This window comes from Aptenodytes forsteri, unplaced genomic scaffold (genome assembly GCF_000699145.1).
Source record: "Aptenodytes forsteri isolate BGI_AS27 unplaced genomic scaffold, ASM69914v1 Scaffold172, whole genome shotgun sequence".
In the NCBI taxonomy this organism is placed as follows: Eukaryota; Metazoa; Chordata; class Aves; order Sphenisciformes; family Spheniscidae; genus Aptenodytes; species Aptenodytes forsteri.
In genome coordinates, this window is record NW_008795018.1 from 7,103,013 (window position 1) to 7,114,308 (window position 11,296).

Genomic DNA, 11,296 nt, shown 5'->3' on the forward strand with positions numbered 1-11,296 from the left:
CCAGGGGAGGTTTAGATTGGACGTGAGGAAAAATTTCTTTGCTGAAAGAGTGGTGAAACATTGGACCAGGCTGCCCAGGGAAGTGGTTGAGTCCCCATCCCTGGACGTATTTAAAAGACATGTAGATGAGGCGCTTAGGGACATGGTTTAGTGGGCATGGTGGGGTTGGGTTGACGGTTGGGCTTGGTGGTCTTCGAGGGCTTTTCCATCCTTAATGATTCTATGATTCTCAGTGAATATAGTTTCCAGTACACAATTTTATAGTATGAAGAACAAGAAGAATTTAGTGTCTGATCTACAAGGCATTAGTTTTACTCTAAATTCTTGACGAGTATTGTGTGAGTATAGCTTTTTTCAGTTCCCCCAAATACAAACAGATATGGTCATAACATTAGCCTTAGGACATAACTGCTGATGTAGTACAGCCTATCACTCAGCATAGATAACTTTCCAAATCACCATATGTAAATAAACGGGGTGCCTGCTCTAGAAATATTAGGGTACATTTATTCTAAGAAAAATCAGACTAAGAATCGTGTGCTTAATATTAAACCTATCCAATAAAAGGTGAAAACTAACACACAGTTAATATACAGAAAACTAATACACAGAAATTATGGCTAGTAGTCATATTTTCTAAAAAAAAAAAAAAAAAAGCTTATATGAACTCTTAGGAAACACATAGCTAATTTTATACTTAACTTTAAATATTATAAGTTAATTTTCATTTTAGCAGTCACTAGCATTGAAAAAATATTGAGGAACATATTGCAAATTAACATAAAGTTATCATCAATTCCCAATAGCTAAGATTCCATTATGTATACATAAATGAAGCACTTCTGAGGTCTACAAAGTCTTTCTAGATTTTGCTGTACAAATTTATCACAAGAGGATCTGAAAAGCAATTTGATTAGGACAAGCATAAACAAATCTGGACATTTGTCTGAAAAATGCCTCTTTGATCACAGTTCTCTCAAAAGAACATACGATTTTTCTTCCTTTTTTTTTTTTTCCCCCTTACTTTGTCATATACTGAAGATCATTCTTCTATAATTTCAGGCTATTGGCTTTTTCCTTTTTTCTTTGTGGTATCTCCTTATGTAATAATAGAGGGAACTGCAGATCTTACAGTCTAACCTAAGACTTCTACCCTATCAAATCCTCAGTCAATCCTCTTTCAATTATACAAATTGATACAGTACTTTCTCCAGCAGGAAATTCTGTGCATGTGTATGTTCACATGTGTATGTATGTATACATATCCTTCTGTCTCCAGCTGGAAAAAGATAGGAGTATCCATGGTCAGTAAATGAAAAGCCTTTTCTAATTCTAGAAAACGAAGAGTCTGAAGCCTGTAGGAGTTATTACAGACCTTTACTGGAAATGGAGCATTCCTTTGTGGTGCACAGTCCTTATAAATTACCCCAGAGCTCAGTGACCATCAGAAACTGAGTTCTACTCCTTCTCCTCCAGGTTTAAATTAACACCAATTGTAAAGGAATGGTATTCAGTGCTGGTGTTTCCAACACCAAAAAGTTTTCAGTGTTCACATGTAAGCGTAGTCACCCTTCACAAGAAGAAGGAGTTGAAAACCATATGTAGATATACTTTACATAATTCCCATAAATTCTTGTCGCAGAGTATACAGAGCCATGCCAGGAAGATGCTGGCAACATCTTATAACTTGATCCAAACAAAGGAAAACAGATATTCCCTTTGCACTGGCTTGTTCGCAAATTATTAGTCACACATAAGAATTTGAGAAAAAATGGTAAAATCAACTTGTGACATGACAGTTCTGACTAGTGCCATTCATTTGCAGAACACAGAGATGAAGGTGTTATTTAAAATGCTTTATGTTCATGTTTGTGAAATACTTAGGGAATGTACCTACTTTCTTAGAAAATTAATTATTCATGAATTCTTAATGGATCATGGCATCAAAACCTTTTGATAAGCGTAATACAAAAGCTAGTATCTTGAAAAACCTATAAAATGATTACATACTATATAATGTTTCAATCAAACCAATTATAAAGTCCTGTGTGATTTACTACTGCTTTCTTTTGCATCTGGTTAAGATAAATGTAGTTATATTTTCCCTAAAGATTGTTTTAAATAAACGATATCATTCTCAGACTGTCTTTTTAAGTACAATGAAATTCAATTATAAGTCCAGAGCTGAGTCACTGAGTGAAATACCTATTTACACAAAATAAATAAATTATGTTCCTAAACATGAGGGCCATTTTAGATGCAAAACAGTATGCTCACTGCTTGCCTTTCAGAGGAGAATAAGTTTACCCCACACTTGGGGAGGAGATACACCAGTTACATGCCACCTAATTAGCAGCTTCAAATGTTCACTCTCATAAAGGTACGGAAACCTGTATTAAATCTTGTTTGGTTTTTTTTTTCCACTATTCCAGAATCTCATTCCTGTGATGACTCATAAATGTGAACAGTCCTATATGTTAGATTACTCCAGAAAGTGAAAATCTAACTCAAGAGGCTATATGAAAAGTTTTATATACATAAGCAAAGGTTCTGATGGGGGGGGGGGGGAAAAAAAAAAAAAAAGGGGGAAAAAGGCTTTTTAGGAAAAATTTTTAAAAAAAATGGTTTGCTGGAATCCCAGCCTAAATAGAGAATAAATAAAAACATTTATTCCAGACATCATTTTTTTTTTTTTTTTTAATCCATAATCTGATAACTGTAAGCTCAGTTTCATTTCACCAGCCTGTGATGGTCTGGCTATTCTAAGACCCAGAGAACACAGCAGCCTTATATACTCAGCTTCAGTTAAGTCACAGAAGAGATGTGCAATATGAAATCAATGTTATACCAACAGCATACAATTTGTGCATAAACTATATCTACTACAGAAAAATCCTGCTTGAAGTCAGGCACTGAACAGCACTGAAAATTGTTGCTATTTAAAGACAAAGCTACAGTCATATTTGCCTTCCTCCACACTCCTTAAGCCATTCTTAAATTCTTCAGAGTGCTGGTATGACAGAAAGCATTATCTAATATACTCTTAAAAGTGTATAAAGTCATTTGGCAGGGACTGGAGGCTCTAATAAAGTAGATCATCATTATCCATTTCTTTGGTGTGAATCATAAACACTAAGGAATAGTATGGTATGACAATAAGTTTGATTACTTATAATGTGTGTCAGTGCAATCCTGTACAGCCATTGTAAAGCCCAGTTCAATGGCTATTTATTTGCTAGCAATATATTGGTGAAACATTCACCAAAACCAAACCAAACCAAACCAAACCAAACCAAAACTAACGAATATGAGCTGTATTCAACTTAATCCAATTTTCAGCTTGATGGATATAAATCTGTCTCACATTTTGAGCCAACTTATCACTGAAGGAAGTTATTTTGTACCTGTGCTTTTCTATTCCCCAATTGAATATAATAATATTTCATCAATTACTGTGTAGTCTTGTAGTACAATAAATATAGTCTTGCTTACAGTTTGTTGTAAAAAGTCTAACAATAAACCCAAATTTTTAAGTGTTTATAGCTTAACCACAGGCCTTGTTTGTTACTGTTAAATCTTGAATTTACTAGAACTTTTTTTGAACTTGCTGAGAATTTCTTTTCTTAAATGTGTGATCTAATGCTTATCCATACCACAGGCAGTAAATCTTAGACTTATTAAGTCCAGGAAACAACCATGAGTAAGAAAAAAACCTGTGACATAATATAGAACTGCTGAGCAATGGGAGAGAAGCTGACAAACTGACAAGCAATGATAAAAGAATAACCCCACATGAACTCAGAACTGAAGAAAACCAGAAGAGGAAGACACTGATACCATCAGCATTGACGTCTTGCCAGGAACTTGGGATGTTAACATCCAGCCATGAATGCTTCTCTCCTCCCTTTTGCTTAAGAAAGACTGCTCAGGGATCCTTCAACAATTGGAAGGACTAAAAAGAAAGTCAGAAAAATGGAGCAGCATTAAGATAGCACAGCCTGTATGTTACAATTTTAATTGCATTATTAATTCCTTCTTCCTTTTTTATTTATTTTAATGGAGGATTATGGATTTCTGATGTATAACTTTCATTTTAACTGAACTAGTAGTAGTTTTTGCTTTAATTGGATTAGCAATAAATTATTGGATCTATAAGTCGTGTTGTCTTTTTGGCCATAACAAAATTTTGAACATAACAAGTTGGGAAAGAAGTATAACTTGATTGTAAGGTAGTATTTCAGAATGGATTTTTTTCTCTGTTTGTGCATGCGTCTCATTCAATAGAATGTAGTAACATGAGTGAAATTAGCTGGTTGAGACAGGACTGTAGTGCTGTTTTTCATTAACAGTCTCAAATACATTAAATATACAATGTAGTTAGACTGAAATAATCAGAGATAATCAGCTAGAGAGTCCTACATCTTCTGGTGGGACTTTCCCAAACAAAACCCAAGGGAGAAAGCAATGATAAAAACAGTACAATTTGATTCAGTACTGCCTTGTTTAAATTCCTGGACTCTTCTGTGAAGCCTGTGAGATGGTTTAATGCAGAAAGAAAACATGGATGCCCTGAAAAGGCTCAAATCATGGTGGAAAGAATAAACTAAATGAAGACAAGAGTGGAGCTCAATCTTCTCAGGAGTCTACATTATTTAGAGGTTCTTCTCAAAACCTGTTTGCAATCCAGGATTTCAGGAAGTCACAAATATGCAACTGAGCAGATGCTGTAGCTCAGTTAACTGTCAGGGTTTTTTTTTCTTCTCTTTTTGTTTATCAGTTTGAATCCTCATAATTTTTATAATCATAATTATACCTCTTTCCTCAGAAAATGAAGTTTTTAATTTACTGAAATATGTGAATTCAGAATGATTTATCTTGTTAGCCTGTCAAAAAAATCCTGTCTTTGTTGTTTCTGAAGCCACTGACTGTAAAAAGGGGAATAAATACAGTTATTGAAATAAATGTCTGACCAAAGCAAGTGTTACCTAATATGAAAACATTCTTATTAATGATATGCTTATCCTTTCTAATTCCCAGCAGGTATTTGAAAAATGTAAGTGGCATAGTAATACAACAGTGGTATTAATTTTGTATGGAGCGGCACAGCACGTATCTTACTCCCCATGTAGGTTCTAGGTATTCTTGTAATCCATCAACCAGTGCAGCAAGAGAATTCTCCTAAGTTTATTTTCATATTAAAATGTGTTTTCACCCAAACAATTTACATTACATTGTTAGTGAGCTGTCTTCTATGTTTTTTTCCCTATTTCATATCTGTTATTATTTCTGTATTTCTATGGGAATATCTCTATATTTCAAAATGGACAAAATTTAAACATTAAAGGCATAATTTTGCAATATAGCTGCTGACTTCTTTTAATTTACTTTTTTCATTATTTCTTTCAATTTATAGATCAAACTTTTTGATAAGATTTGTATGAATTCTCAAAAAGTGCAGATTATAGTAAGAGAATTCACAGTCCCATGTTTGAGAAAATAAATATAAATGAAGAGAGAGAAATCATACTTTTTTTAAAGTGCATGTTTTCATCAATGTAGCTTAAAGAGAAACTGTACATGTAATGTGTGACGTTGACTCATTAAAATGTCCACTAATCTTTAAGACATCAGAAATTCCATTACCTACCTAAAATTTTATTTTACAGACAAGTAAAAAGAAAAGTAAAAAGTAGAAGTATTTTAGTGAATATATCTCCTGAATAATAAAGTATCTTTTGTCACATCTAAGACCATGTAAATTTTATAAGCTAAATGCTCATATATTAAAGTCAAATGGAGAGTCAAATCTTTCAGAGCATACATGTCAAAAGGTAACAATATTGATTTTATTACATGTAAGAGAAATAGTGGTTAATTTCTTTCATAACTACGCTTGGGAGATGAGTGTCTTGTCCGATTTCACTTACTATAATATGACTAAAAGAACTGATAGGAAAATAAGTTGTCAGGGCTTTAAGTCCCCTGTTCCAGACTGAAGACAAAGGTCATACCATCTCTTGAGAAGGAAGTGTCAATGCAAGTTTTGTATACGTGTGTATGACCATCATAGAGAGATGATGTATGAGATCTATTGCTCCTTTCCTATACTGTTGGAAACGTGTCATTGCACAGAAAGTAATTGAAGACTCACGAGATGGGAGAGCAGAATGTGAAAAGAAATGATACTGTGAAGTCAAGGAATGAGAGAAGGAGAGTGACAAGTTCTGGTTTCTGTTTATAATCATTGAATATGATGCATTAGCAGTGCTGTGAATTGGACCCTGTTTACACTCCTTCTAAAGAAAGTCATGTTTCTTTTGCTTCTTTTTTCCTCCAGAGATAAAATTTGTACATGTTTTTAATTAGAGTAGCCCGAAGGCAACAAGAACATAGGGAGAGGCAGAGGAGTCTTCCTTTAGATAGCCTAATCTGTGGCTAGGTGAGTCACATTTTTTGGAAGTTGTAGATAGAATCACAGAATAGTAGAGGTTGGAAAGGATATCAGGAGATCATCTAGTCCAACAACCCTGCTCAAGAAGGGTCATCTAGAGCAATTTACCTAGGACCACATCCAGTTTCTCCAAAGATGGAGACTACACATCATCTTTGGGCAACTTGTTCCAGCATTCAACCATCCTCACAGTGAAAAAGTGCTTTCTCAAGTTCAGTCAGAACTTCCTGTGTTTCAGTTTCTGCTTATTGTCTCTTTTTCTGTCACAGGGCACCACTGAGAAGAGCCTGGCTCCTTCTTCTTCACACCTTTCCATTTGGTATTTATAAACACTGATAAGGTTCCCCTTGAGCCTTCTCTTCTCCAGGCTAAGAAATTCCGAATTCTCTTAGTATGACAGACACTCTTCCCAGTTTTGTACCATCTCCAAATTTTCTGAGGGTGCACTTGGTCCTATCATCCAGACTTTTAATGAAGACATTAAACAGTATTGCCCTCAGTATTGACCCCTGGGGCACACCAATAGTGACTGGTTTCCAAGTGGATTTTGGGCTGCTGGACAAAAGACTTTGCCTGGCAGTTCAGTGAGGTTTCAGTCTACCTCACTGTCCATTTATCTAGTTCATACCTCATCAGTTTGCCTATGAGATGCTATGGAAGACAGTGTCAAAAGCCTTGCTAAAGCCAAGATAAACAACATTCACTGTTGTTCCCTTACCACCAAGCCAGTCACCTCACCATAGAAGGCTATCAGGTTGCTTAAGCTCTGTCTACCCTTCATAAATCCACGCTGACTACTCCCAATCACCTTCTTGTCCTTCATGTATTTGGAAATGGTTTCCAAGATTATTTGCTCCATTATTTTCCCAGGAACTGAGGTGAGGTTGACCAGCCTTGTAGTTCTCTGGATCCTTCTTCTCACCATTCTTGAAAGTAGGAGAGACATATGCCTTTTTCCAATCTACAGGAACTTCCCTGAATTACCATGACATTTCCAAGGATAGAGAATGTACCATGAGGCAGAGTTTAAGATTTATTCTTCTCCCCAGACATTTTTATAATCTAGTTTCTAAAAAGCTTAGAATTCTGTCTATTCTAGTATCAGCTGCCTAACCTGTCCCTACCTAATATTCAGAAAGTTTCATTGTTCTGCCTTCGGCTTATGAATTTGCTTCCCAGAGTTGGAAATCTAAAAGCTGGACATAGCAATATGGCTATTCATTAATCTCAGATAACTTTCAAGATCTGAATTTGTATTACCATCACTTTAAAAAGCAATACTGAAAAATATATCATTGCTTCAAAGATTCTGTTTGCAGTAGATAAGATTAGAATCTAGAAAAAACATCTAGAAAAAAAAAATCTTTTCTACTCTTCATCAGAGATATTGGATTTTATTTTCTCAAATAAAAAAAACTTTTACTGTATAAATGCAGAAGCAGATAAAGCATTTTTATTAGGAATAATTTTTTTTTCAGCTCAAAAACTATATATTTTGACATCTAACTTTGAACATAACTTTACTGGAAGAAAAACCTCCATAAAGGCTCAGATTTTAGAATTATAGACTTTTAATAACCAAAAGAGACATCATTGAATTTGAACTTCCCTGATCTAAATTCTGTGTACTGAATCAGGAAACATTAGTACAAATAAAATCTGACATACAATTGTCATGGTTTAACCTCAGCTGGCAACTGAGCACCACACAGCCACTCACTCACTCTCTCCCTCCCAATGGGATGGGGGAAAGAATTGGAAGAGTAAAAGTGAGAAAACTTCTGGGTTGAGATAAGAAGAGTTTAATAATTGAAATATAATAATAATAATAATAATAATAGAATATATGAAGCAAGTGATGCACAATGCAATTGCTCACCACCCGCCAACCAATGCCCAGCCAGTCCCTGTTACATACTGAGCATAACATCACATGGTATGGAATACCCCTTTAGCCAGTTTGGGTCAGCTGTCCCAGCTGTGCCCCCTCCCAGCTTCTTGTGCACCTCCAGCTGTCTCAGTTGGTAGAGCATGGGAAGCTGAAAAGCCCTTGACTAGTGTAAGCACTACTTAGCAACAACTAAAACATCGGTGTGTTGTCAACATTGTTCTCCTCCTAAATCCAAAACACAGCACTGTACCAGCTACTAGGAAGAAAATTAACTCTATCCCAGCCGAAACCAGGACAACAATTTTCATAGGTTAGTCACCTCACTCATTGTATACCATCTTAGAGAACAATATAACTCCCCCCCCCCAATTGAAAGAATTCTACATGCTTTCTCTCTTGGTGCCTTTCATTTTAATTTCATATGTGAAGTAAGGGAGACACAGTTCTTTATGTTTAGGGGGGGTTGTTTGTTTGCTTGTTTGCTTGTTTGTGTTTTTCTCTTTTTTTTTTTTAACAAGATTTAATGATCACATTTAAAATACCTTCCACTAAATTGCTGAAGTAATAATGGCATCAGGTCATTCCAATTTTTCAAACCCAATATTTGAAGGCTTTTCAAATTTCTTCAGTGACTTGGTAGAAAAAAGTAGTATTCTTAATTTAAAATATTTTACAAGGTCTTACTGTTCAGTGTCTACATTGTGATCCAGCACTGATTATATGACAAATTGTTTTGCAATTCTTATTTTTCTGAAATTCAGGTTCATCACTATATTATAAAAGATCCTGTCAAATTTCTACAAACCCAACTGTTGCTGATCATTTTCACATGAACTTCATCTGATAAGTATATAAATATGTTTTATCTTCTGTGAAGTTTAGAGCCAAATTTTCTGTGATAAATCCACTCAACCTGACTGATTAATCTTATCAATTGACTTCATCAGGGTCTTTTAATTAGCAAAAAGGGAGTAAGGTCTTAGAAATCTGAACTATGTCCTGACATATGTATTTAGAGTTACCATACTGTGGGTACTGGGTTGGATAAGTTTTGGGGAGCAGATGGTTGGCAAGTACCCCTTTCACCTGTGCATCCCAGGGAATGGCTTCCATGCTGTAGGCAGTATGGAGCCGCATCAGTCTTGGAGGTACTTCAGGTGTCATTTAGTTTGAGTTCAGGACACCTAAATTATATCTATCCATGTCCACGTCCACATCCACATCTCTCTCTCTCCCCCTCTCTCTCCGCCTCCCCCTCCCTCCCAACCCCATCCCCCTACCCTGTTGATCAGTGCTATTCTGGAACAGCACCTGGATGTTAGGTGAGATGCCAAAAGGTAACTCAAACAATGAAAACTGAAACAAAGCCCTCTTTGTATGATTTTTGTCTGAATTTGTTGGGTTTATATGGAAGATAAGTATCTCTGACATATATTGGAGTAGCAAGATATAAGTAAATGCTTTCACAGGACAACATTTATTGTACAAGGTAGGGATTAAAGGAGGGAATTATATTATTCAAATGTCATTTCACAACAAAGAAAGACTTAAGTATCTCACCTAATTAGGCCATACTAATAAGCCTTTAGTTCCTCTGTGCTCAACAGCTATCTTACCAATTGGATTTTAAGGCTGCATCTACAGTTCTAAATAAAAAACGTCCCAGAACATATCCGAAGTTCTGAAGCCAAGCAGTAATCAGGCTTGTTTCCAGACAATTTGGGATTAATAGCCTCTAAAACAGACTAGTCACATTCATAGTATATAGCACTGGTTTTGGGGCCACCTCTGTGACTATTTAGGTGACCTAATACACAATTATCATATTTTGTGTGTTTTTTCTGTTCAACTTTTATGACATATTCTGAGGGCTGTATTGCTTTGAGTGGTATTATACAGCATGCAATTGAGTATACATGCTGAGTAACTTGGAGAGTGGTCTCAAGACAGATGAGATGTTTGGGAGTGCAGATATAGTTTCAGTAGTTTACAGGAGGCTAAAAGTAGATAGCACAATGTTATCTGTACCACTTTCTGGAACTGTAAATGCAATAAACTATCTTAAGAACTGTGTCTGGAATTTACTTTTGAGAGAGAGATATGGAGCAATCCAAAAAAGACTCAGAGCAGACCGGAGGCACAAACTAACAATCATTTGGGTCCACTGATAAAGTTCTTCTTTGTTCTTCTTTTCTTTAGCAAGGTAGACACAAACTAAAGGTCTACATATCAAAAGGTAGCTACAAAAAGTGCCTGCAGGTCCAGCCAGTATTGAAGAAACCATCTTCAATATTTGCATATAAAATGTAAACATCAATATTTAGGTTCCTAATTCTTTTTTATCTGTCGCACCGTTTTAGTTTTCACTGCTCTTAGAAACAACTTAAAAGAGGAATATATTACAGAAATACATGCAAACATATACACCTACTTTCTATCAAATTATAACAATGAACTTAAAAGACTAATATACTTATGTCAGAATTCAAAATAGTGCTTTTTTGTAAACAATAGATAACAATAGATAAACTCAAATGCTTATTCTAGCTGAAGTCAAAATAAAGGACAGCCATTTATTTTCTCTGCAATATAAGTAAAACAAATACTTCAGTTATTTTGTGACAAAAATAGAACCATTAAACAGCTAAGGGAATAAAACAACAAAGTATGCTTTGTCACACCTTTTTGTCTCCTCTGTGTAGTTTGGCATTTCGAATTTGTTAAAAACTCTCATTTAAAAAAGTGTCATTTCAAATCCAATTTAAGAAAAAAAAAAAGGAAATATTCTCTTTCATTCTCCTCTTTTTCTTTTTCTTTAATATGTCAACTTTTTCTATAGCATTCATGGTTGTGTTATCACTAACATGAATGTCTTTATTCCAAAATAGGATCTAAATTTAATCTCTGGAATAATCATTCTAATGTTCCCCCCTCCCCCCCCCCCCCTACACTCT